The sequence below is a fragment of the Ambystoma mexicanum genome, chromosome 11, assembly GCF_040938575.1.
Source record: "Ambystoma mexicanum isolate Mex_15411 chromosome 11, UKY_AmexF1_1, whole genome shotgun sequence".
NCBI lineage: Eukaryota > Metazoa > Chordata > Amphibia > Caudata > Ambystomatidae > Ambystoma > Ambystoma mexicanum.
Genome location: NC_090934.1, coordinates 821,232,112 through 821,257,062, shown reverse-complemented (window position 1 = coordinate 821,257,062; position 24,951 = coordinate 821,232,112). Strand labels below are relative to the sequence as shown.

Here is a 24,951-nt window from a genome sequence, read left to right as displayed (position 1 = left end):
ATTGTCAGCGAGAGGGCTTCACAGCACCTTCCCCCATTTCCCTAAGTGCATTGCAAGGAGCTCTGGGAGGCGTGCACATTTGTCTGAAACACAAAGATCCACTGGCAATAAAAAGCGTAGGTCCCTAGTTTGCATTTCTTAGAATTTGAGGTGACACTCAGAGTTGTCTCGGGCGTGACTGTACCTTTCATAGGAGATGTGCTAATCCCCAAACCCTCTTCCTTTGTCCCAGTAATCTGTCTTAGTGCCTCTAGCAAGTTGTTTTCTGAAACAAAGCTTACCTGAACATCCTGTAAAATTGGTAACTTTTCAGTAGCAGTACAGTGCAGTATATAGCATTCCTGTTGCGCACAGCATCTAGATCCAAAAATTGCTTACTCTACCCCAGAAATTAGAATTCACCCAGTCAAACAGAGGGATCTATAAAGATCATGGCAAGTAGTTAACATAAGCTACTTCCCCCAAGTTCTCTTGGTGCACTCTGCTACCCTCTTTTAACAGAAGAATGCAACTGCAGGTCTTGATTCTCAGCAAGGTACCTACATATAGAAACCTTGGTGCACTCTTGCTAAATCTGCTGGAATGTGTCTTCTATTGTGCCCAAGGTGGTTGTGTATTTGGGGACTCAGGGAAGCAAGGGAGCAGTCTAATGCACTGCAGTGCTAAGAGAGGCATGCCTTTTTCAGAAAAAAGTTCAGGTTTTCTGCCAATCAGAAAAAAATAGCAATGCAATCAGGCCAAAGGCAGAACACACATGCCAGTGAGTCTCTGTGGCGCAATTGGTTAGCGCGTTCGGCTGTTAACCGAAAAGACGTTGCTGTTTTGGGAAAACAAAGACACAGAGTGTTCCACTCAGTAAACCTGAGTCATTTCTCCCGTGTTCTCTGGGTTCAGCCTACTGTCCCCTTTTAACACAAGTGCGCAACTGTGGCCTTCTCCTCATAGCAAGTTATGCCTACACAGAGGACATTTGGTGCACTGTTGATAGGCTCTGTCCTCTACTAAATCCCCTGTGTTTGTGGATTACGGGAGGTAGGGAAGTGCTTGATACCCTGATTTGCTGTGGGAAATAGAGCTATTTTAGAAATATTTTCAGGTTGCCTGGGGAGCATAAGCAAACAGCACACCAATCAGGCCCCAGTGTAAGCACTGCATGAGTCTCTGTGGCGCAATCGGTTAGCGCGTTCGGCTGTTAACCGAAAGGTTGGTGGTTCAAGCCCACCCAGGGACGATGCATTTTGGCTCAAAAATTCAGCATGACCAACTATGAACTTCTGTTTACCTCTCGCAGGTCTCGTCTGCTGACGTCCAAAAAATCCAATAAACTGCAAGCAATTCTTCTCGCTTGCTTTAGTTTTTCAAAACTTGCCATTCAATTCATAAACATCAAGACTTCATGGGAAGGGTTTGGCTGCAGCGTGTACAGATGCACAGAAGGAAGCTATCCTAGCCAGTCTACCTAAAGAAGCAATGAGGCTTTGCAGGTGCATGTACGTCTCCTACCATTATTCTGTCATCAGACACACCAGGTGGACTGCCACAAGGACCTCGTGGCGCAATGGTAGCGCGTCTGACTCCAGATCAGAAGGTTGCGTGTTCAAATCACGTCGGGGTCATATTTGCTTTTCCCACTCTGAAATACAAAATTGCTCTTCAGTATCTCGTTATTTCAACCTGACTGCATCTTTGTGCTCTGGGCCTAGTTGTTCTGGCGTTTCGAATGTAAGCTTTGCAGCAGGGAAGTATCATATTGACAGACACCCATGAAGGACATGGTCAACCTTTAAAGCAGGCCAATCTCTATGTTTTACTGGATGCAGCAGAAGTATTTCCTCTTTACCATCTCTTCAAGTGGGCCTGACTGATGTGCTGTTTTGTGCACGCTACGTGGGCTTTGTAAAGCATACCTCTGCCATTTGCATGGCCTCCTAGCGCTGTCAATATTTTCGTGTAATCGCTGAATGCTGCACTGTCCTGGGAACTCTAGGTGTGACTAAAGGATATATGCTGGGGCCCCGAAAGGGGGTTGGCAGTCTAGTGGCAATGCCCATCACTTTGCAGTTTGGGTTTGTGAGTTCAGGTACCGGTCTGGTGTCGGAAACCTGTAAGCGCCCTCCCAATCAACTGTCGGTCCTGGATTGTGAGGATTTCCCCTTATACTGGTCTCAGTAGACACATTTCCATTTTACTTTTTCACTCTCGCATTGCCTATTTCTCTCTCTCTCATAGATACATTATAGACAAGAGAGACATTGTCAGCGAGAGGGTTGCACAGCACCTTCCCCCATTTCCCTAAGTGCATTGCAAGGGGCTCTGGGAGGCGTGCACATTTGTCTGAAACACAAAATCCACTGGCAATAAAAGGCGTAGGACCCCAGTTCGCATTTCTTAGAATTTGAGGAGGCACTCAGAGTTGTCTCGGGCGTGACTGTACCTTTCATAAGAGATGTGCTAATCCCCAAACCCTCTTCCTTTGTCCCAGTAATCTGTCCTAGGGCCTCTAGCAAGTTGTTTTCTGAAACAAAGCTTACCTGAACATCCTGTAAAATTGGTAACTTTTCAGTAGCAGTACAGTGCAGTATATAGCATTCCTGTTGCGCACAGCATCTAGATCCAAAAATTGCATGCTCTACCCCAGAAATTAGAATTCACCCAGTCAAACAGAGGGATCTATAAAGATCATGGCAAGTAGTTAACATAAGCTACTTCCCCCAAGTTCTCTTGGTGCACTCTGCTGCCCTCTTTTAACAGAAGAATGCAACTGCAGGTCTTGCTTCTCAGCAAGGTACCTACATATAGAAACCTTGGTGCACTCTTGCTAAATCTGCTGGAATGTGTCTTCTATTGTGCCCAAGGTGGTTGTGTATTTGGGGACTCAGGGAAGCAAGGGAGCAGTCTAATGCACTGCAGTGCTAAGAGAGGCATGCCTTTTTCAGAAAAAAGTTCAGGTTTTCTGCCAATCAGAAAAAAATAGCAATGCAATCAGGCCAAAGGCAGAACACACATGCCAGTGAGTCTCTGTGGCACAATTGGTTAGCGCGTTCGGCTGTTAACCGAAAAGACGCTGCTGTTTTTGGCACAAAGACACAGAGTGTTCCACTCAGTAAACCTGAGTCATTTCTCCCGTGTTCTCTGGGTTCAGCCTACTGTCCCCTTTTAACACAAGTGCGCAACTGTGGCTTTCTCCTCATAGCAAGTTATGCCTACACAGAGGGCATTTGGTGCACTGTTGATGGGCTCTGTCCTCTACTAAATCCCCTGTGTTTGTGGATTAGGGGAGGTAGGGAAGTGCTTGATACCCTGATTTGCTGTGGGAAATAGAGCTATTTTAGAAATATTTTCAGGTTGCCTGGGAAGCATAAGCAAACAGCACACCAATTGTGGCGCAATCGGTTAGCGCGTTCGGCTGTTAACCGAAAAGACGCTGCTGTTTTTGGCACAAAGACACAGAGTGTTCCACTCAGTAAACCTGAGTCATTTCTCCCGTGTTCTCTGGGTTCAGCCTACTGTCCCCTTTTAACACAAGTGCGCAACTGTGGCTTTCTCCTCATAGCAAGTTATGCCTACACAGAGGACATTTGGTGCACTGTTGATGGGCTCTGTCCTCTACTAAATCCCCTGTGTTTGTGGATTAGGGGAGGTAGGGAAGTGCTTGATACCCTGATTTGCTGTGGGAAATAGAGCTATTTTAGAAATATTTTCAGGTTGCCTGGGAAGCATAAGCAAACAGCACACCAATCAGGCCCCAGTGTAAGCACTGCATGAGTCTCTGTGGCGCAATCGGTTAGCGCGTTCGGCTGTTAACCGAAAGGTTGGTGGTTCAAGCCCACCCAGGGACGATGCATTTTGGCTCAAAAATTCAGCATGACCAACTATGAACTTCTGTTTACCTCTCGCAGGTCTCGTCTGCTGACGTCCAAAAAATCCAATAAACTGTAAGCAATTCTTCTCGCTTGCTTTAGTTTTTCAAAACTTGCCATTCAATTCATAAACATCAAGACTTCATGGGAAGGGTTTGGCTGCAGCGTGTACTGATGCACAGAAGGAAGCTATCCTAGCCAGTCTACCTAAAGAAGCAATGAGGCTCTGCAGGTGCATGTACGTCTCCTACCTTTATTCTGTCATCAGACACACCAGGTGGATTGCCACAAGGACCTCGTGCCGCAATGGTAGCGCGTCTGACTCCAGATCAGAAGGTTGTGTGTTCAAATCACGTCGGGGTCATACTTCCTTTTCCCACTCTGAAATACAAAATTGCTCTTCAGTATCTCGTTATTTCAACCTGACTGCATCTTTGTGCTCTGGGCCTAGTTGTTCTGGCGTTTCGAATGTAAGCTTTGCAGCAGGGAAGTATCATATTGACAGACACCCATGAAGGACATGGTCAACCTTTAAAGCAGGCCAATCTCTATGTTTTACTGGATGCAGCAGAAGTATTTCCTCTTTACCATCTCTTCAAGTGGGCCTGACTGATGTGCTGTTTTGTGCACGCTACGTGGTCTTTGTAAAGCATACCTCTGCCATTTGCATGGCCTCCTAGCGCTGTCAATATTTTCGTGTAATCGCTGAATGCTGCACTGTCCTGGGAACTCTAGGTGTGACTAAAGGATATATGTTGGGGCCCCGAAAGGGGGTCGGCAGTCTAGTGGCAATGGGCATCACTTTGCAGTTTGGGTTTGTGAGTTCAGGTACCGGTCTGGTGTCGGAAACCTGTAAGCGCCCTCCCAATCAACTGTCAGTCCTGGATTGTGAGGATTTCCCCTTATACTGGTCTCAGTAGACACATTTCCATTTGGCTTTTTCACTCTCGCATTGCCTATTTCTCTCTCTCTCATAGATACATTATAGACAAGAGAGACATTGTCAGCGAGAGGGTTGCACAGCACCTTCCCCCATTTCCCTAAGTGCATTGCATGGGGCTCTGGGAGGCGTGCACATTTGTCTGAAACACAAAGATCCACTGGCAATAAAAGGCGTAGGACCCCAGTTCGCATTTCTTAGAATTTGAGGAGGCACTCAGAGTTGTCTCGGGCGTGACTGTACCTTTCATAGGAGATGTGCTAATCCCCAAACCCTCTTCCTTTGTCCCAGTAATCTGTCCTAGGGCCTCTAGCAAGATGTTTTCTGAAACAAATCTTACCTGAACATCCTGTAAAATTGGTAACTTTTCAGTAGCAGTACAGTGCAGTATATAGCATTCCTGTTGCGCACAGCATCTAGATCCAAAAATTGCTTACTCTACCTCAGAAATTAGAATTCACCCAGTCAAACAGAGGGATCTATAAAGATCATGGCAAGTAGTTAACATAAGCTACTTCCCCCAAGTTCTCTTGGTGCACTCTGCTGCCCTCTTTTAACAGAAGAATGCAACTGCAGGTCTTGCTTCTCAGCAAGGTACCTACATATAGAAACCTTGGTGCACTCTTGCTAAATCTGCTGGAATGTGTCTTCTATTGTGCCCAAGGTGGTTGTGTATTTGGGGACTCAGGGAAGCAAGGGAGCAGTCTAATGCACTGTAGTGCTAAGAGAAGCATGCCTTTTTCAGAAAAAAGTTCAGGTTTTCTGCCAATCAGAAAAAAATAGCAATGCAATCAGGCCAAAGGCAGAACACACATGCCAGTGAGTCTCTGTGGCACAATTGGTTAGCGCGTTCGGCTGTTAACCGAAAAGACGCTGCTGTTTTTGGCACAAAGACACAGAGTGTTCCACTCAGTAAACCTGAGTCATTTCTCCCGTGTTCTCTGGGTTCAGTCTACTGTCCCCTTTTAACACAAGTGCGCAACTGTGGCTTTCTCCTCATAGCAAGTTATGCCTAGACAGAGGGCATTTGGTGCACTGTTGATGGGCTCTGTCCTCTACTAAATCCCCTGTGTTTGTGGATTAGGGGAGGTAGGGAAGTGCTTGATACCCTGATTTGCTGTGGGAAATAGAGCTATTTTAGAAATATTTTCAGGTTGCCTGGGAAGCATAAGCAAACAGCACACCAATTGTGGCGCAATCGGTTAGCGCGTTCGGCTGTTAACCGAAAAGACGCTGCTGTTTTTGGCACAAAGACACAGAGTGTTCCACTCAGTAAACCTGAGTCATTTCTCCCGTGTTCTCTGGGTTCAGCCTACTGTCCCCTTTTAACACAAGTGCGCAACTGTGGCTTTCTCCTCAGAGCAAGTTATGCCTACACCGAGGACATTTGGTGCACTGTTGATGGGCTCTGTCCTCTTCTAAATCCCCTGTGTTTGTGGATTAGGGGAGGTAGGGAAGTGCTTGATACCCTGATTTGCTGTGGGAAATAGAGCTATTTTAGAAATATTTTCAGGTTGCCTGGGAAGCATAAGCAAACAGCACACCAATCAGGCCCCAGTGTAAGCACTGCATGAGTCTCTGTGGCGCAATCGGTTAGCGCGTTCGGCTGTTAACCGAAAGGTTGGTGGTTCAAGCCCACCCAGGGACGATGCATTTTGGCTCAAAAATTCAGCATGACCAACTATGAACTTCTGTTTACCTCTCGCAGGTCTCGTCTGCTGACGTCCAAAAAATCCAATAAACTGTAAGCAATTCTTCTCGCTTGCTTTAGTTTTTCAAAACTTGCCATTCAATTCATAAACATCAAGACTTCATGGGAAGGGTTTGGCTGCAGCGTGTACTGATGCACAGAAGGAAGCTATCCTAGCCAGTCTACCTAAAGAAGCAATGAGGCTCTGCAGGTGCATGTACGTCTCCTACCTTTATTCTGTCATCAGACACACCAGGTGGATTGCCACAAGGACCTCGTGGCGCAATGGTAGCGCGTCTGACTCCAGATCAGAAGGTTGCGTGTTCAAATCACGTCGGGGTCATACTTCCTTTTCCCACTCTGAAATACAAAATTGCTCTTCAGTATCTCGTTATTTCAACCTGACTGCATCTTTGTGCTCTGGGCCTAGTTGTTCTGGCGTTTCGAATGTAAGCTTTGCAGCAGGGAAGTATCATATTGACAGACACCCATGAAGGACATGGTCAACCTTTAAAGCAGGCCAATCTCTATGTTTTACTGGATGCAGCAGAAGTATTTCCTCTTTACCATCTCTTCAAGTGGGCCTGACTGATGTGCTGTTTTGTGCACGCTACGTGGGCTTTGTAAAGCATACCTCTGCCATTTGCATGGCCTCCTAGCGCTGTCAATATTTTCGTGTAATCGCTGAATGCTGCACTGTCCTGGGAACTCTAGGTGTGACTAAAGGATATATGTTGGGGCCCCGAAAGGGGGTCGGCAGTCTAGTGGCAATGGGCATCACTTTGCAGTTTGGGTTTGTGAGTTCAGGTACCGGTCTGGTGTCGGAAACCTGTAAGCGCCCTCCCAATCAACTGTCGGTCCTGGATTGTGAGGGTTTCCCCTTATACTGGTCTCAGAAGACACATTTCCATTTTACTTTTTCACTCTCGCATTGCCTATTTCTCTCTCTCTCATAGATACATTATAGACAAGAGAGACATTGTCAGCGAGAGGGCTTCACAGCACCTTCCCCCATTTCCCTAAGTGCATTGCAAGGGGCTCTGGGAGGCGTGCACATTTGTCTGAAACACAAAGATCCACTGGCAATAAAAAGCGTAGGTCCCTAGTTTGCATTTCTTAGAATTTGAGGTGACACTCAGAGTTGTCTCGGGCGTGACTGTACCTTTCATAGGAGATGTGCTAATCCCCAAACCCTCTTCCTTTGTCCCAGTAATCTGTCTTAGTGCCTCTAGCAAGTTGTTTTCTGAAACAAAGCTTACCTGAACATCCTGTAAAATTGGTAACTTTTCAGTAGCAGTACAGTGCAGTATATAGCATTCCTGTTGCGCACAGCATCTAGATCCAAAAATTGCTTACTCTACCCCAGAAATTAGAATTCACCCAGTCAAACAGAGGGATCTATAAAGATCATCGCAAGTAGTTAACATAAGCTACTTCCCCCAAGTTCTCTTGGTGCACTCTGCTACCCTCTTTTAACAGAAGAATGCAACTGCAGGTCTTGCTTCTCAGCAAGGTACCTACATATAGAAACCTTGGTGCACTCTTGCTAAATCTGCTGGAATGTGTCTTCTATTGTGCCCAAGGTGGTTGTGTATTTGGGGACTCAGGGAAGCAAGGGAGCAGTCTAATGCACTGCAGTGCTAAGAGAGGCATGCCTTTTTCAGAAAAAAGTTCAGGTTTTCTGCCAATCAGAAAAAAATAGCAATGCAATCAGGCCAAAGGCAGAACACACATGCCAGTGAGTCTCTGTGGCGCAATTGGTTAGCGCGTTCGGCTGTTAACCGAAAAGACGCTGCTGTTTTTGGCACAAAGACACAGAGTGTTCCACTCAGTAAACCTGAGTCATTTCTCCCGTGTTCTCTGGGTTCAGCCTACTGTCCCCTTTTAACACAAGTGCGCAACTGTGGCTTTCTCCTCATAGCAAGTTATGCCTACACAGAGGACATTTGGTGCACTGTTGATGGGCTCTGTCCTCTACTAAATCCCCTGTGTTTGTGGATTAGGGGAGGTAGGGAAGTGCTTGATACCCTGATTTGCTGTGGGAAAAAGAGCTATTTTAGAAATATTTTCAGGTTGCCTGGGAAGCATGAGCAAACAGCACACCAATCAGGCCCTGTGTAAGAACTGCATGAGTCTCTGTGGCGCAATTGGTTGGCGCGTTCGGCTGTTAACCGAAAGGTTGGTGGTTCAAGCCCACCCAGGGACGGAGCATTTTGGCTCAAAAATTCAGCGTGACCAACTATGGACTTCTGTTTACCTCTCGCAGGTCTCGTCTGCTGACGTCCAAAAAATCCAATAAACTGCAAGCAATTCTTCTCGCTTGCTTTAGTTTTTCAAAACTTGCCGTTCAATTCATAAACATCAAGACTTCATGGGAAGGGTTTGGCTGCAGCGTGTACTGATGCACAGAAGGAAGCTATCCTAGCCAGTCTACCTAAAGAAGCAATGAGGCTCTGCAGGTCCATGTACGTCTCCTACCTTTATTCTGTCATCAGACACACCAGGTGGACTGCCACAAGGACCTCGTGGCGCAATGGTAGCGCGTCTGACTCCAGATCAGAAGGTTGCGTGTTCAAATCACGTCGGGGTCATATTTGCTTTTCCCACTCTGAAATATAAAATTGCTCTTCAGTATCTCGTTATTTCAACCTGACTGCATCTTTGTGCTCTGTGCCTAGTTGTTCTGGCGTTTCGAATGTAAGCTTTGCAGCAGGGAAGTATCATATTGACAGACACCCATGAAGGACATGGTCAACCTTTAAAGCAGGCCAATCTCTATGTTTTACTGGATGCAGCAGAAGTATTTCCTCTTTACCATCTCTTCAAGTGGGCCTGACTGATGTGCTGTTTTGTGCACGCTACGTGGGCTTTGTAAAGCATACCTCTGCCATTTGCATGGCCTCCTAGCGCTGTCAATATTTTCGTGTAATCGCTGAATGCTGCACTGTCCTGGGAACTCTAGGTGTGACTAAAGGATATATGCTGGGGCCCCAAAAGGGGGTCGGCAGTCTAGTGGCAATGCCCATCACTTTGCAGTTTGGGTTTGTGAGTTCAGGTACCGGTCTGGTGTCGGAAACCTGTAAGCGCCCTCCCAATCAACTGTCGGTCCTGGATTGTGAGGATTTCCCCTTATACTGGTCTCAGTAGACACATTTCCATTTTACTTTTTCACTCTCGCATTGCCTATTTCTCTCTCTCTCATAGATACATTATAGACAAGAGAGACATTGTCAGCGAGAGGGCTTCACAGCACCTTCCCCCATTTCCCTAAGTGCATTGCATGGGGCTCTGGGAGGCGTGCACATTTGTCTGAAACACAAAGATCCACTGGCAATAAAAGGCGTAGGACCCCAGTTCGCATTTCTTAGAATTTGAGGAGGCACTCAGAGTTGTCTCGGGCGTGACTGTACCTTTCATAGGAGATGTGCTAATCCCCAAACCCTCTTCCTTTGTCCCAGTAATCTGTCCTAGGGCCTCTAGCAAGTTGTTTTCTGAAACAAAGCTTACCTGAACATCCTGTAAAATTGGTAACTTTTCAGTAGCAGTACAGTGCAGTATATAGCATTCCTGTTGCGCACAGCATCTAGATCCAAAAATTGCTTACTCTACCCCAGAAATTAGAATTCACCCAGTCAAACAGAGGGATCTATAAAGATCATGGCAAGTAGTTAACATAAGCTACTTCCCCCAAGTTCTCTTGGTGCACTCTGCTGCCCTCTTTTAACAGAAGAATGCAACTGCAGGTCTTGCTTCTCAGCAAGGTACCTACATATAGAAAACTTGGTGCACTCTTGCTAAATCTGCTGGAATGTGTCTTCTATTGTGCCCAACGTGGTTGTGTATTTGGGGACTCAGGGAAGCAAGGGAGCAGTCTAATGCACTGCAGTGCTAAGAGAAGCATGCCTTTTTCAGAAAAAAGTTCAGGTTTTCTGCCAATCAGAAAAAAATAGCAATGCAATCAGGCCAAAGGCAGAACACACATGCCAGTGAGTCTCTGTGGCGCAATTGGTTAGCGCGTTTGGCTGTTAACCAAAAAGACGCTGCTGTTTTTGGCACAAAGACACAGAGTGTTCCACTCAGTAAACCTGAGTCATTTCTCCCGTGTTCTCTGGGTTCAGCCTACTGTCCCCTTTTAACACAAGTGCGCAACTGTGGCTTTCTCCTCATAGCAAGTTATGCCTACACAGAGGACATTTGGTGCACTGTTGATGGGCTCTGTCCTCTACTAAATCCCCTGTGTTTGTGGATTAGGGGAGGTAGGGAAGTGCTTGATACCCTGATTTGCTGTGGGAAATAGAGCTATTTTAGAAATATTTTCAGGTTGCCTGGGAAGCATAAGCAAACAGCACACCAATCAGGCCCCAGTGTAAGCACTGCATGAGTCTCTGTGGCGCAATCGGTTAGCGCGTTCGGCTGTTAACCGAAAGGTTGGTGGTTCAAGCCCACCCAGGGACGATGCATTTTGGCTCAGAAATTCAGCATGACCAACTATGAACTTCTGTTTACCTCTCGCAGGTCTCGTCTGCTGACGTCCAAAAAATCCAATAAACTGTAAGCAATTCTTCTCGCTTGCTTTAGTTTTTCAAAACTTGCCATTCAATTCATAAACATCAAGACTTCATGGGAAGGGTTTGGCTGCAGCGTGTACTGATGCACAGAAGGAAGCTATCCTAGCCAGTCTACCTAAAGAAGCAATGAGGCTCTGCAGGTGCATGTACGTATCCTACCTTTATTCTGTCATCAGACACACCAGGTGGATTGCCACAAGGACCTCGTGCCGCAATGGTAGCGCGTCTGACTCCAGATCAGAAGGTTGTGTGTTCAAATCACGTCGGGGTCATACTTCCTTTTCCCACTCTGAAATACAAAATTGCTCTTCAGTATCTCGTTATTTCAACCTGACTGCATCTTTGTGCTCTGGGCCTAGTTGTTCTGGCGTTTCGAATGTAAGCTCTGCAGCAGGGAAGTATCATATTGACAGACACCCATGAAGGACATGGTCAACCTTTAAAGCAGGCCAATCTCTATGTTTTACTGGATGCAGCAGAAGTATTTCCTCTTTACCATCTCTTCAAGTGGGCCTGACTGATGTGCTGTTTTGTGCACGCTACGTGGGCTTTGTAAAGCATACCTCTGCCATTTGCATGGCCTCCTAGCGCTGTCAATATTTTCGTGTAATCGCTGAATGCTGCACTGTCCTGGGAACTCTAGGTGTGACTAAAGGATATATGTTGGGGCCCCGAAAGGGGGTCGGCAGTCTAGTGGCAATGGGCATCACTTTGCAGTTTGGGTTTGTGAGTTCAGGTACCGGTCTGGTGTCGGAAACCTGTAAGCGCCCTCCCAATCAACTGTCGGTCCTGGATTGTGAGGATTTCCCCTTATACTGGTCTCAGTAGACACATTTCCATTTTACTTTTTCACTCTCGCATTGCCTATTTCTCTCTCTCTCATAGATACATTATAGACAAGAGAGACATTGTCAGCGAGAGGGCTTCACAGCACCTTCCCCCATTTCCCTAAGTGCATTGCAAGGAGCTCTGGGAGGCGTGCACATTTGTCTGAAACACAAAGATCCACTGGCAATAAAAAGCGTAGGTCCCTAGTTTGCATTTCTTAGAATTTGAGGTGACACTCAGAGTTGTCTCGGGCGTGACTGTACCTTTCATAGGAGATGTGCTAATCCCCAAACCCTCTTCCTTTGTCCCAGTAATCTGTCTTAGTGCCTCTAGCAAGTTGTTTTCTGAAACAAAGCTTACCTGAACATCCTGTAAAATTGGTAACTTTTCAGTAGCAGTACAGTGCAGTATATAGCATTCCTGTTGCGCACAGCATCTAGATCCAAAAATTGCTTACTCTACCCCAGAAATTAGAATTCACCCAGTCAAACAGAGGGATCTATAAAGATCATGGCAAGTAGTTAACATAAGCTACTTCCCCCAAGTTCTCTTGGTGCACTCTGCTACCCTCTTTTAACAGAAGAATGCAACTGCAGGTCTTGCTTCTCAGCAAGGTACCTACATATAGAAACCTTGGTGCACTCTTGCTAAATCTGCTGGAATGTGTCTTCTATTGTGCCCAAGGTGGTTGTGTATTTGGGGACTCAGGGAAGCAAGGGAGCAGTCTAATGCACTGCAGTGCTAAGAGAGGCATGCCTTTTTCAGAAAAAAGTTCAGGTTTTCTGCCAATCAGAAAAAAATAGCAATGCAATCAGGCCAAAGGCAGAACACACATGCCAGTGAGTCTCTGTGGCGCAATTGGTTAGCGCGTTCGGCTGTTAACCGAAAAGACGCTGCTGTTTTGGGAAAACAAAGACACAGAGTGTTCCACTCAGTTACCCTGAGTCATTTCTCCCGTGTTCTCTGGGTTCAGCCTACTGTCCCCTTTTAACACAAGTGTGCAACTGTGGCTTTCTCCTCATAGCAAGTTATGCCTACACAGAGGACATTTGGTGCACTGTTGATAGGCTCTGTCCTCTACTAAATCCCCTGTGTTTGTGGATTACGGGAGGTAGGGAAGTGCTTGATACCCTGATTTGCTGTGGGAAATAGAGCTATTTTAGAAATATTTTCAGGTTGCCTGGGGAGCATAAGCAAACAGCACACCAATCAGGCCCCAGTGTAAGCACTGCATGAGTCTCTGTGGCGCAATCGGTTAGCGCGTTCGGCTGTTAACCGAAAGGTTGGTGGTTCAAGCCCACCCAGGGACGATGCATTTTGGCTCAAAAATTCAGCATGACCAACTATGAACTTCTGTTTACCTCTCGCAGGTCTCGTCTGCTGACGTCCAAAAAATCCAATAAACTGCAAGCAATTCTTCTCGCTTGCTTTAGTTTTTCAAAACTTGCCATTCAATTCATAAACATCAAGACTTCATGGGAAGGGTTTGGCTGCAGCGTGTACTGATGCACAGAAGGAAGCTATCCTAGCCAGTCTACTTAAAGAAGCAATGAGGCTCTGCGGGTGCATGTACGTCTCCTACCTTTATTCTGTCATCAGACACACCAGGTGGACTGCCACAAGGACCTCGTGGCGCAATGGTAGCGCGTCTGACTCCAGATCAGAAGGTTGCGTGTTCAAATCACGTCGGGGTCATATTTGCTTTTCCCACTCTGAAATACAAAATTGCTCTTCAGTATCTCGTTATTTCAACCTGACTGCATCTTTGTGCTCTGGGCCTAGTTGTTCTGGCGTTTCGAATGTAAGCTTTGCAGCAGGGAAGTATCATATTGACAGACACCCATGAAGGACATGGTCAACCTTTAAAGCAGGCCAATCTCTATGTTTTACTGGATGCAGCAGAAGTATTTCCTCTTTACCATCTCTTCAAGTGGGCCTGACTGATGTGCTGTTTTGTGCACGCTACGTGGGCTTTGTAAAGCATACCTCTGCCATTTGCATGGCCTCCTAGCGCTGTCAATATTTTCGTGTAATCGCTGAATGCTGCACTGTCCTGGGAACTCTAGGTGTGACTAAAGGATATATGCTGGGGCCCCGAAAGGGGGTTGGCAGTCTAGTGGCAATGCCCATCACTTTGCAGTTTGGGTTTGTGAGTTCAGGTACCGGTCTGGTGTCGGAAACCTGTAAGCGCCCTCCCAATCAACTGTCGGTCCTGGATTGTGAGGATTTCCCCTTATACTGGTCTCAGTAGACACATTTCCATTTTACTTTTTCACTCTCGCATTGCCTATTTCTCTCTCTCTCATAGATACATTATAGACAAGAGAGACATTGTCAGCGAGAGGGTTGCACAGCACCTTCCCCCATTTCCCTAAGTGCATTGCAAGGGGCTCTGGGAGGCGTGCACATTTGTCTGAAACACAAAATCCACTGGCAATAAAAGGCGTAGGACCCCAGTTCGCATTTCTTAGAATTTGAGGAGGCACTCAGAGTTGTCTCGGGCGTGACTGTACCTTTCATAAGAGATGTGCTAATCCCCAAACCCTCTTCCTTTGTCCCAGTAATCTGTCCTAGGGCCTCTAGCAAGTTGTTTTCTGAAACAAAGCTTACCTGAACATCCTGTAAAATTGGTAACTTTTCAGTAGCAGTACAGTGCAGTATATAGCATTCCTGTTGCGCACAGCATCTAGATCCAAAAATTGCATGCTCTACCCCAGAAATTAGAATTCACCCAGTCAAACAGAGGGATCTATAAAGATCATGGCAAGTAGTTAACATAAGCTACTTCCCCCAAGTTCTCTTGGTGCACTCTGCTGCCCTCTTTTAACAGAAGAATGCAACTGCAGGTCTTGCTTCTCAGCAAGGTACCTACATATAGAAACCTTGGTGCACTCTTGCTAAATCTGCTGGAATGTGTCTTCTATTGTGCCCAAGGTGGTTGTGTATTTGGGGACTCAGGGAAGCAAGGGAGCAGTCTAATGCACTGCAGTGCTAAGAGAGGCATGCCTTTTTCAGAAAAAAGTTCAGGTTTTCTGCCAATCAGAAAAAAATAGCAATGCAATCAGGCCAAAGGCAGAACACACATGCCAGTGAGTCTCTGTGGCACAATTGGTTAGCGCGTTCGGCTGTTAACCGAAAAGACGCTGCTGTTTTTGGCACAAAGACACAGAGTGTTCCACTCAGTAAACCTGAGTCATTTCTCCCGTGTTCTCTGGGTTCAGCCTACTGTCCCCTTTTAACACAAGTGCGCAACTGTGGCTTTCTCCTCATAGCAAGTTATGCCTACACAGAGGGCATTTGGTGCACTGTTGATGGGCTCTGTCCTCTACTAAATCCCCTGTGTTTGTGGATTAGGGGAGGTAGGGAAGTGCTTGATACCCTGATTTGCTGTGGGAAATAGAGCTATTTTAGAAATATTTTCAGGTTGCCTGGGAAGCATAAGCAAACAGCACACCAATTGTGGCGCAATCGGTTAGCGCGTTCGGCTGTTAACCGAAAAGACGCTGCTGTTTTTGGCACAAAGACACAGAGTGTTCCACTCAGTAAACCTGAGTCATTTCTCCCGTGTTCTCTGGGTTCAGCCTACTGTCCCCTTTTAACACAAGTGCGCAACTGTGGCTTTCTCCTCATAGCAAGTTATGCCTACACAGAGGACATTTGGTGCACTGTTGATGGGCTCTGTCCTCTACTAAATCCCCTGTGTTTGTGGATTAGGGGAGGTAGGGAAGTGCTTGATACCCTGATTTGCTGTGGGAAATAGAGCTATTTTAGAAATATTTTCAGGTTGCCTGGGAAGCATAAGCAAACAGCACACCAATCAGGCCCCAGTGTAAGCACTGCATGAGTCTCTGTGGCGCAATCGGTTAGCGCGTTCGGCTGTTAACCGAAAGGTTGGTGGTTCAAGCCCACCCAGGGACGATGCATTTTGGCTCAAAAATTCAGCATGACCAACTATGAACTTCTGTTTACCTCTCGCAGGTCTCGTCTGCTGACGTCCAAAAAATCCAATAAACTGTAAGCAATTCTTCTCGCTTGCTTTAGTTTTTCAAAACTTGCCATTCAATTCATAAACATCAAGACTTCATGGGAAGGGTTTGGCTGCAGCGTGTACTGATGCACAGAAGGAAGCTATCCTAGCCAGTCTACCTAAAGAAGCAATGAGGCTCTGCAGGTGCATGTACGTCTCCTACCTTTATTCTGTCATCAGACACACCAGGTGGATTGCCACAATGACCTCGTGCCGCAATGGTAGCGCGTCTGACTCCAGATCAGAAGGTTGTGTGTTCAAATCACGTCGGGGTCATACTTCCTTTTCCCACTCTGAAATACAAAATTGCTCTTCAGTATCTCGTTATTTCAACCTGACTGCATCTTTGTGCTCTGGGCCTAGTTGTTCTGGCGTTTCGAATGTAAGCTTTGCAGCAGGGAAGTATCATATTGACAGACACCCATGAAGGACATGGTCAACCTTTAAAGCAGGCCAATCTCTATGTTTTACTGGATGCAGCAGAAGTATTTCCTCTTTACCATCTCTTCAAGTGGGCCTGACTGATGTGCTGTTTTGTGCACGCTACGTGGTCTTTGTAAAGCATACCTCTGCCATTTGCATGGCCTCCTAGCGCTGTCAATATTTTCGTGTAATCGCTGAATGCTGCACTGTCCTGGGAACTCTAGGTGTGACTAAAGGATATATGTTGGGGCCCCGAAAGGGGGTCGGCAGTCTAGTGGCAATGGGCATCACTTTGCAGTTTGGGTTTGTGAGTTCAGGTACCGGTCTGGTGTCGGAAACCTGTAAGCGCCCTCCCAATCAACTGTCAGTCCTGGATTGTGAGGATTTCCCCTTATACTGGTCTCAGTAGACACATTTCCATTTGGCTTTTTCACTCTCGCATTGCCTATTTCTCTCTCTCTCATAGATACATTATAGACAAGAGAGACATTGTCAGCGAGAGGGTTGCACAGCACCTTCCCCCATTTCCCTAAGTGCATTGCATGGGGCTCTGGGAGGCGTGCACATTTGTCTGAAACACAAAGATCCACTGGCAATAAAAGGCGTAGGACCCCAGTTCGCATTTCTTAGAATTTGAGGAGGCACTCAGAGTTGTCTCGGGCGTGACTGTACCTTTCATAGGAGATGTGCTAATCCCCAAACCCTCTTCCTTTGTCCCAGTAATCTGTCCTAGGGCCTCTAGCAAGATGTTTTCTGAAACAAATCTTACCTGAACATCCTGTAAAATTGGTAACTTTTCAGTAGCAGTACAGTGCAGTATATAGCATTCCTGTTGCGCACAGCATCTAGATCCAAAAATTGCTTACTCTACCTCAGAAATTAGAATTCACCCAGTCAAACAGAGGGATCTATAAAGATCATGGCAAGTAGTTAACATAAGCTACTTCCCCCAAGTTCTCTTGGTGCACTCTGCTGCCCTCTTTTAACAGAAGAATGCAACTGCAGGTCTTGCTTCTCAGCAAGGTACCTACATATAGAAACCTTGGTGCACTCTTGCTAAATCTGCTGGAATGTGTCTTCTATTGTGCCCAAGGTGGTTGTGTATTTGGGGACTCAGGGAAGCAAGGGAGCAGTCTAATGCACTGTAGTGCTAAGAGAAGCATGCCTTTTTCAGAAAAAAGTTCAGGTTTTCTGCCAATCAGAAAAAAATAGCAATGCAATCAGGCCAAAGGCAGAACACACATGCCAGTGAGTCTCTGTGGCACAATTGGTTAGCGCGTTCGGCTGTTAACCGAAAAGACGCTGCTGTTTTTGGCACAAAGACACAGAGTGTTCCACTCAGTAAACCTGAGTCATTTCTCCCGTGTTCTCTGGGTTCAGCCTACTGTCCCCTTTTAACACAAGTGCGCAACTGTGGCTTTCTCCTCATAGCAAGTTATGCCTACACAGAGGGCATTTGGTGCACTGTTGATGGGCTCTGTCCTCTACTAAATCCCCTGTGTTTGTGGATTAGGGGAGGTAGGGAAGTGCTTGATACCCTGATTTGCTGCGGGAAATAGAGCTATTTTAGAAATATTTTCAGGTTGCCTGGGAAGCATAAGCAAACAGCACACCAATTGTGGCGCAATCGGTTAGCGCGTTCGGCTGTTAACCGAAAAGACGCTGCTGTTTTTGGCACAAAGACACAGAGTGTTCCACTCAGTAAACCTGAGTCATTTCTCCCGTGTTCTCTGGGTTCAGCCTACTGTCCCCTTTTAACACAAGTGCGCAACTGTGGCTTTCTCCTCATAGCAAGTTATGCCTACACAGAGGACATTTGGTGCACTGTTGATGGGCTCTGTCCTCTACTAAATCCCCTGTGTTTGTGGATTAGGGGAGGTAGGGAAGTGCTTGATACCCTGATTTGCTGTGGGAAATAGAGCTATTTTAGAAATATTTTCAGGTTGCCTGGGAAGCATAAGCAAACAGCACACCAATTGTGGCGCAATCGGTTAGCGCGTTCGGCTGTTAACCGAAAAGACGCTGCTGTTTTTGGCACAAAGACACAGAGTGTTCCACTCAGTAAACCTGAGTCATTTCTCCCGTGTTCTCTGGGTTCAGCCTACTGTCCCCTTTTAACACAAGTGCGCAACTGTGGCTTTCTCCTCAGAGCAAGTTATGCCTACACCGAGGACATTTGGTGCACTGTTGATGGGCTCTGTCCTCTTCTAAATCCCCTGTGTTTGTGGATTAGGGGAGGTAGGGAAGTGCTTGATACCCTGATTTGCTGTGGGAAATAGAGCTATTTTAGAAATATTTTCAGGTTGCCTGGGAAGCATAAGCAAACAGCACACCAATCAGGCCCCAGTGTAAGCACTGCATGAGTCTCTGTGGCGCAATCGGTTAGCGCGTTCGGCTGTTAACCGAAAGGTTGGTGGTTCAAGCCCACCCAGGGACGATGCATTTTGGCTCAAAAATTCAGCATGACCAACTATGAACTTCTGTTTACCTCTCGCAGGTCTCGTCTGCTGACGTCCAAAAAATCCAATAAACTGTAAGCAATTCTTCTCGCTTGCTTTAGTTTTTCAAAACTTGCCATTCAATTCATAAACATCAAGACTTCATGGGAAGGGTTTGGCTGCAGCGTGTACTGATGCACAGAAGGAAGCTATCCTAGCCAGTCTACCTAAAGAAGCAATGAGGCTCTGCAGGTGCATGTACGTCTCCTACCTTTATTCTGTCATCAGACACACCAGGTGGATTGCCACAAGGACCTCGTGGCGCAATGGTAGCGCGTCTGACTCCAGATCAGAAGGTTGCGTGTTCAAATCACGTCGGGGTCATACTTCCTTTTCCCACTCTGAAATACAAAATTGCTCTTCAGTATCTCGTTATTTCAACCTGACTGCATCTTTGTGCTCTGGGCCTAGTTGTTCTGGCGTTTCGAATGTAAGCTTTGCAGCAGGGAAGTATCATATTGACAGACACCCATGAAGGACATGGTCAACCTTTAAAGCAGGCCAATCTCTATGTTTTACTGGATGCAGCAGAAGTATTTCCTCTTTACCATCTCTTCAAGTGGGCCTGACTGATGTGCTGTTTTGTGCACGCTACGTGGGCTTTGTAAAGCATACCTCTGCCATTTGCATGGCCTCCTAGCGCTGTCAATATTTTCGTGTAATCGCTGAATGCTGCACTGTCCTGGGAACTCTAGGTGTGACTAAAGGATATATGTTGGGGCCCCGAAAGGGGGTCGGCAGTCTAGTGGCAATGGGCATCACTTTGCAGTTTGGGTTTGTGAGTTCAGGTACCGGTCTGGTGTCGGAAACCTGTAAGCGCCCTCCCAATCAACTGTCGGTCCTGGATTGTGAGGGTTTCCCCTTATACTGGTCTCAGAAGACACATTTCCATTTTACTTTTTCACTCTCGCATTGCCTATTTCTCTCTCTCTCATAGATACATTATAGACAAGAGAGACATTGTCAGCGAGAGGGCTTCACAGCACCTTCCCCCATTTCCCTAAGTGCATTGCAAGGGGCTCTGGGAGGCGTGCACATTTGTCTGAAACACAAAGATCCACTGGCAATAAAAAGCGTAGGTCCCTAGTTTGCATTTCTTAGAATTTGAGGTGACACTCAGAGTTGTCTCGGGCGTGACTGTACCTTTCATAGGAGATGTGCTAATCCCCAAACCCTCTTCCTTTGTCCCAGTAATCTGTCTTAGTGCCTCTAGCAAGTTGTTTTCTGAAACAAAGCTTACCTGAACATCCTGTAAAATTGGTAACTTTTCAGTAGCAGTACAGTGCAGTATAAAGCATTCCTGTTGCGCACAGCATCTAGATCCAAAAATTGCTTACTCTACCCCAGAAATTAGAATTCACCCAGTCAAACAGAGGGATCTATAAAGATCATCGCAAGTAGTTAACATAAGCTACTTCCCCCAAGTTCTCTTGGTGCACTCTGCTACCCTCTTTTAACAGAAGAATGCAACTGCAGGTCTTGCTTCTCAGCAAGGTACCTACATATAGAAACCTTGGTGCACTCTTGCTAAATCTGCTGGAATGTGTCTTCTATTGTGCCCAAGGTGGTTGTGTATTTGGGGACTCAGGGAAGCAAGGGAGCAGTCTAATGCACTGCAGTGCTAAGAGAGGCATGCCTTTTTCAGAAAAAAGTTCAGGTTTTCTGCCAATCAGAAAAAAATAGCAATGCAATCAGGCCAAAGGCAGAACACACATGCCAGTGAGTCTCTGTGGCGCAATTGGTTAGCGCGTTCGGCTGTTAACCGAAAAGACGCTGCTGTTTTTGGCACAAAGACACAGAGTGTTCCACTCAGTAAACCTGAGTCATTTCTCCCGTGTTCTCTGGGTTCAGCCTACTGTCCCCTTTTAACACAAGTGTGCAACTGTGGCTTTCTCCTCATAGCAAGTTATGCCTACACAGAGGACATTTGGTGCACTGTTGATGGGCTCTGTCCTCTACTAAATCCCCTGTGTTTGTGGATTAGGGGAGGTAGGGAAGTGCTTGATACCCTGATTTGCTGTGGGAAAAAGAGCTATTTTAGAAATATTTTCAGGTTGCCTGGGAAGCATGAGCAAACAGCACACCAATCAGGCCCTGTGTAAGAACTGCATGAGTCTCTGTGGCGCAATTGGTTGGCGCGTTCGGCTGTTAACAGAAAGGTTGGTGGTTCAAGCCCACCCAGGGACGGAGCATTTTGGCTCAAAAATTCAGCGTGACCAACTATGGACTTCTGTTTACCTCTCGCAGGTCTCGTCTGCTGACGTCCAAAAAATCCAATAAACTGCAAGCAATTCTTCTCGCTTGCTTTAGTTTTTCAAAACTTGCCGTTCAATTCATAAACATCAAGACTTCATGGGAAGGGTTTGGCTGCAGCGTGTACTGATGCACAGAAGGAAGCTATCCTAGCCAGTCTACCTAAAGAAGCAATGAGGCTCTGCAGGTCCATGTACGTCTCCTACCTTTATTCTGTCATCAGACACACCAGGTGGACTACCACAAGGACCTCGTGGCGCAATGGTAGCGCGTCTGACTCCAGATCAGAAGGTTGCGTGTTCAAATCACGTCGGGGTCATATTTGCTTTTCCCACTCTGAAATATAAAATTGCTCTTCAGTATCTCGTTATTTCAACCTGACTGCATCTTTGTGCTCTGTGCCTAGTTGTTCTGGCGTTTCGAATGTAAGCTTTGCAGCAGGGAAGTATCATATTGACAGACACCCATGAAGGACATGGTCAACCTTTAAAGCAGGCCAATCTCTATGTTTTACTGGATGCAGCAGAAGTATTTCCTCTTTACCATCTCTTCAAGTGGGCCTGACTGATGTGCTGTTTTGTGCACGCTACGTGGGCTTTGTAAAGCATACCTCTGCCATTTGCATGGCCTCCTAGCGCTGTCAATATTTTCGTGTAATCGCTGAATGCTGCACTGTCCTGGGAACTCTAGGTGTGACTAAAGGATATATGCTGGGGCCCCAAAAGGGGGTCGGCAGTCTAGTGGCAATGCCCATCACTTTGCAGTTTGGGTTTGTGAGTTCAGGTACCGGTCTGGTGTCGGAAACCTGTAAGCGCCCTCCCAATCAACTGTCGGTCCTGGATTGTGAGGATTTCCCCTTATACTGGTCTCAGTAGACACATTTCCATTTTACTTTTTCACTCTCGCATTGCCTATTTCTCTCTCTCTCATAGATACATTATAGACAAGAGAGACATTGTCAGCGAGAGGGCTTCACAGCACCTTCCCCCATTTCCCTAAGTGCATTGCATGGGGCTCTGGGAGGCGTGCACATTTGTCTGAAACACAAAGATCCACTGGCAATAAAAGGCGTAGGACCCCAGTTCGCATTTCTTAGAATTTGAGGAGGCACTCAGAGTTGTCTCGGGCGTGACTGTACCTTTCATAGGAGATGTGCTAATCCCCAAACCCTCTTCCTTTGTCCCAGTAATCTGTCCTAGGGCCTCTAGCAAGTTGTTTTCTGAAACAAAGCTTACCTGAACATCCTGTAAAATTGGTAACTTTTCAGTAGCAGTACAGTGCAGTATATAGCATTCCTGTTGCGCACAGCATCTAGATCCAAAAATTGCTTACTCTACCCCAGAAATTAGAATTCACCCAGTCAAACAGAGGGATCTATAAAGATCATGGCAAGTAGTTAACATAAGCTACTTCCCCCAAGTTCTCTTGGTGCACTCTGCTGCCCTCTTTTAACAGAAGAATGCAACTGCAGGTCTTGCTTCTCAGCAAGGTACCTACATATAGAAAACTTGGTGCACTCTTGCTAAATCTGCTGGAATGTGTCTTCTATTGTGCCCAACGTGGTTGTGTATTTGGGGACTCAGGGAAGCAAGGGAGCAGTCTAATGCACTGCAGTGCTAAGAGAAGCATGCCTTTTTCAGAAAAAAGTTCAGGTTTTCTGCCAATCAGAAAAAAATAGCAATGCAATCAGGCCAAAGGCAGAACACACATGCCAGTGAGTCTCTGTGGCGCAATTGGTTAGCGCGTTTGGCTGTTAACCAAAAAGACGCTGCTGTTTTTGGCACAAAGACACAGAGTGTTCCACTCAGTAAACCTGAGTCATTTCTCCCGTGTTCTCTGGGTTCAGCCTACTGTCCCCTTTTAACACAAGTGCGCAACTGTGGCTTTCTCCTCATAGCAAGTTATGCCTACACAGAGGACATTTGGTGCACTGTTGATGGGCTCTGTCCTCTACTAAATCCCCTGTGTTTGTGGATTAGGGGAGGTAGGGAAGTGCTTGATACCCTGATTTGCTGTGGGAAATAGAGCTATTTTAGAAATATTTTCAGGTTGCCTGGGAAGCATAAGCAAACAGCACACCAATCAGGCCCCAGTGTAAGCACTGCATGAGTCTCTGTGGCGCAATCGGTTAGCGCGTTCGGCTGTTAACCGAAAGGTTGGTGGTTCAAGCCCACCCAGGGACGATGCATTTTGGCTCAGAAATTCAGCATGACCAACTATGAACTTCTGTTTACCTCTCGCAGGTCTCGTCTGCTGACGTCCAAAAAATCCAATAAACTGTAAGCAATTCTTCTCGCTTGCTTTAGTTTTTCAAAACTTGCCATTCAATTCATAAACATCAAGACTTCATGGGAAGGGTTTGGCTGCAGCGTGTACTGATGCACAGAAGGAAGCTATCCTAGCCAGTCTACCTAAAGAAGCAATGAGGTTCTGCAGGTGCATGTACGTCTCCTACCTTTATTCTGTCATCAGACACACCAGGTGGATTGCCACAAGAACCTCGTGGCGCAATGGTAGCGCGTCTGACTCCAGATCAGAAGGTTGTGTGTTCAAATCACGTCGGGGTCATACTTCCTTTTCCCACTCTGAAATACAAAATTGCTCTTCAGTATCTCTTTATTTCAACCTGACTGCATCTTTGTGCTCTGGGCCTAGTTGTTCTGGCGTTTCGAATGTAAGCTTTGCAGCAGGGAAGTATCATATTGACAGACACCCATGAAGGACATGGTCAACCTTTAAAGCAGGCCAATCTCTATGTTTTACTGGATGCAGCAGAGGTATTTCCTCTTTACCATCTCTTCAAGTGGGCCTGACTGATGTGCTGTTTTGTGCACGCTACGTGGGCTTTGTAAAGCATACCCCTGCCATTTGCATGGCCTCCTAGCGCTGTCAATATTTTTGTGTAATCGCTGAATGCTGCACTGTCCTGGGAACTCTAGGTGTGACTAAAGGAAATATGCTGCGGCCCCGAAAGGGGGTCGGCAGTCTAGTGGCAATGCCCATCACTTTGCAGTTTGGGTTTGTGAGTTCAGGTACCGGTCTGGTGTCGGAAACCTGTAAGCGCCCTCCCAATCAACTGTCGGTCCTGGATTGTGAGGAGTTCCCCTTATACTGGTCTCAGTAGACACATTTCCATTTTACTTTTTCACTCTCGCATTGCCTATTTCTCTCTCTCTCATAGATACATTATAGACAAGAGAGACATTGTCAGCGAGAGGGTTGCACAGCACCTTCCCCCATTTCCCTAAGTGCATTGCATGGGGCTCTGGGAGGCGTGCACATTTGTCTGAAAAACAAAGATCCACTGGCAATAAAAAGCGTAGGTCCCTAGTTTGCATTTCTTAGAATTTGAGGTGACACTATGAGTTGTCTCGGGCGTGACTGTACCTTTCATAGGAGATGTGCTAATCCCCAAACCCTCTTCCTTTGTCCCAGTAATCTGTCTTAGTGCCTCTAGCAAGTTGTTTTCTGAAACAAAGCTTACCTGAACATCCTGTAAAATTGGTAACTTTTCAGTAGCAGTACAGTGCAGTATATAGCATTCCTGTTGCGCACAGCATCTAGATCCAAAAATTGCTTACTCTACCCCAGAAATTAGAATTCACCCAGTCAAACAGAGGGATCTATAAAGAGCATGGCAAGTAGTTAACATAAGCTACTTCCCCCAAGTTCTCTTGGTGCACTCTGCTGCCCTCTTTTAACAGAAGAATGCAACTGCAGGTCTTGCTTCTCAGCAAGGTACCTACATATAGAAACCTTGGTGCACTCTTGCTAAATCTGCTGGAATGTGTCTTCTATTGTGCCCAAGGTGGTTGTGTATTTGGGGACTCAGGGAAGCAAGGGAGCAGTCTAATGCACTGCAGT

The 24,951-nt window shown here is 46.4% G+C and overlaps 19 non-coding genes across 19 annotated transcripts; all 19 read left to right on the top strand.

The window, feature by feature from the left end:
* Positions 1-1,157: 1,157 nt before the first annotated feature.
* Positions 1,158-1,231, top strand: TRNAN-GUU (transfer RNA asparagine (anticodon GUU)). Its single transcript has one exon. It is a non-coding gene; the product is annotated as a tRNA-Asn (tRNA).
* Positions 1,232-1,544: 313 nt separating this feature from the next.
* TRNAW-CCA (transfer RNA tryptophan (anticodon CCA)) lies at positions 1,545-1,616 on the top strand. Its single transcript has one exon. It is a non-coding gene; the product is annotated as a tRNA-Trp (tRNA).
* A 2,149-nt stretch (positions 1,617-3,765) lies between these two features.
* On the top strand, positions 3,766-3,839 carry TRNAN-GUU (transfer RNA asparagine (anticodon GUU)). Its single transcript has one exon. It is a non-coding gene; the product is annotated as a tRNA-Asn (tRNA).
* A 313-nt stretch (positions 3,840-4,152) lies between these two features.
* TRNAW-CCA (transfer RNA tryptophan (anticodon CCA)) lies at positions 4,153-4,224 on the top strand. Its single transcript has one exon. It is a non-coding gene; the product is annotated as a tRNA-Trp (tRNA).
* Positions 4,225-6,374: 2,150 nt separating this feature from the next.
* Positions 6,375-6,448, top strand: TRNAN-GUU (transfer RNA asparagine (anticodon GUU)). Its single transcript has one exon. It is a non-coding gene; the product is annotated as a tRNA-Asn (tRNA).
* Positions 6,449-6,761: 313 nt separating this feature from the next.
* TRNAW-CCA (transfer RNA tryptophan (anticodon CCA)) lies at positions 6,762-6,833 on the top strand. Its single transcript has one exon. It is a non-coding gene; the product is annotated as a tRNA-Trp (tRNA).
* A 1,789-nt stretch (positions 6,834-8,622) lies between these two features.
* TRNAN-GUU (transfer RNA asparagine (anticodon GUU)) lies at positions 8,623-8,696 on the top strand. The gene has a single exon. It is a non-coding gene; the product is annotated as a tRNA-Asn (tRNA).
* A 313-nt stretch (positions 8,697-9,009) lies between these two features.
* Positions 9,010-9,081, top strand: TRNAW-CCA (transfer RNA tryptophan (anticodon CCA)). Its single transcript has one exon. It is a non-coding gene; the product is annotated as a tRNA-Trp (tRNA).
* Positions 9,082-10,871: 1,790 nt separating this feature from the next.
* On the top strand, positions 10,872-10,945 carry TRNAN-GUU (transfer RNA asparagine (anticodon GUU)). Its single transcript has one exon. It is a non-coding gene; the product is annotated as a tRNA-Asn (tRNA).
* Positions 10,946-11,258: 313 nt separating this feature from the next.
* On the top strand, positions 11,259-11,330 carry TRNAW-CCA (transfer RNA tryptophan (anticodon CCA)). The gene has a single exon. It is a non-coding gene; the product is annotated as a tRNA-Trp (tRNA).
* A 1,792-nt stretch (positions 11,331-13,122) lies between these two features.
* TRNAN-GUU (transfer RNA asparagine (anticodon GUU)) lies at positions 13,123-13,196 on the top strand. The gene has a single exon. It is a non-coding gene; the product is annotated as a tRNA-Asn (tRNA).
* Positions 13,197-13,509: 313 nt separating this feature from the next.
* On the top strand, positions 13,510-13,581 carry TRNAW-CCA (transfer RNA tryptophan (anticodon CCA)). The gene has a single exon. It is a non-coding gene; the product is annotated as a tRNA-Trp (tRNA).
* Positions 13,582-15,730: 2,149 nt separating this feature from the next.
* Positions 15,731-15,804, top strand: TRNAN-GUU (transfer RNA asparagine (anticodon GUU)). The gene has a single exon. It is a non-coding gene; the product is annotated as a tRNA-Asn (tRNA).
* A 313-nt stretch (positions 15,805-16,117) lies between these two features.
* TRNAW-CCA (transfer RNA tryptophan (anticodon CCA)) lies at positions 16,118-16,189 on the top strand. The gene has a single exon. It is a non-coding gene; the product is annotated as a tRNA-Trp (tRNA).
* Positions 16,190-18,699: 2,510 nt separating this feature from the next.
* Positions 18,700-18,773, top strand: TRNAN-GUU (transfer RNA asparagine (anticodon GUU)). The gene has a single exon. It is a non-coding gene; the product is annotated as a tRNA-Asn (tRNA).
* A 313-nt stretch (positions 18,774-19,086) lies between these two features.
* Positions 19,087-19,158, top strand: TRNAW-CCA (transfer RNA tryptophan (anticodon CCA)). Its single transcript has one exon. It is a non-coding gene; the product is annotated as a tRNA-Trp (tRNA).
* Positions 19,159-21,334: 2,176 nt separating this feature from the next.
* On the top strand, positions 21,335-21,406 carry TRNAW-CCA (transfer RNA tryptophan (anticodon CCA)). Its single transcript has one exon. It is a non-coding gene; the product is annotated as a tRNA-Trp (tRNA).
* Positions 21,407-23,196: 1,790 nt separating this feature from the next.
* TRNAN-GUU (transfer RNA asparagine (anticodon GUU)) lies at positions 23,197-23,270 on the top strand. The gene has a single exon. It is a non-coding gene; the product is annotated as a tRNA-Asn (tRNA).
* Positions 23,271-23,583: 313 nt separating this feature from the next.
* TRNAW-CCA (transfer RNA tryptophan (anticodon CCA)) lies at positions 23,584-23,655 on the top strand. Its single transcript has one exon. It is a non-coding gene; the product is annotated as a tRNA-Trp (tRNA).
* Positions 23,656-24,951: the final 1,296 nt, after the last annotated feature.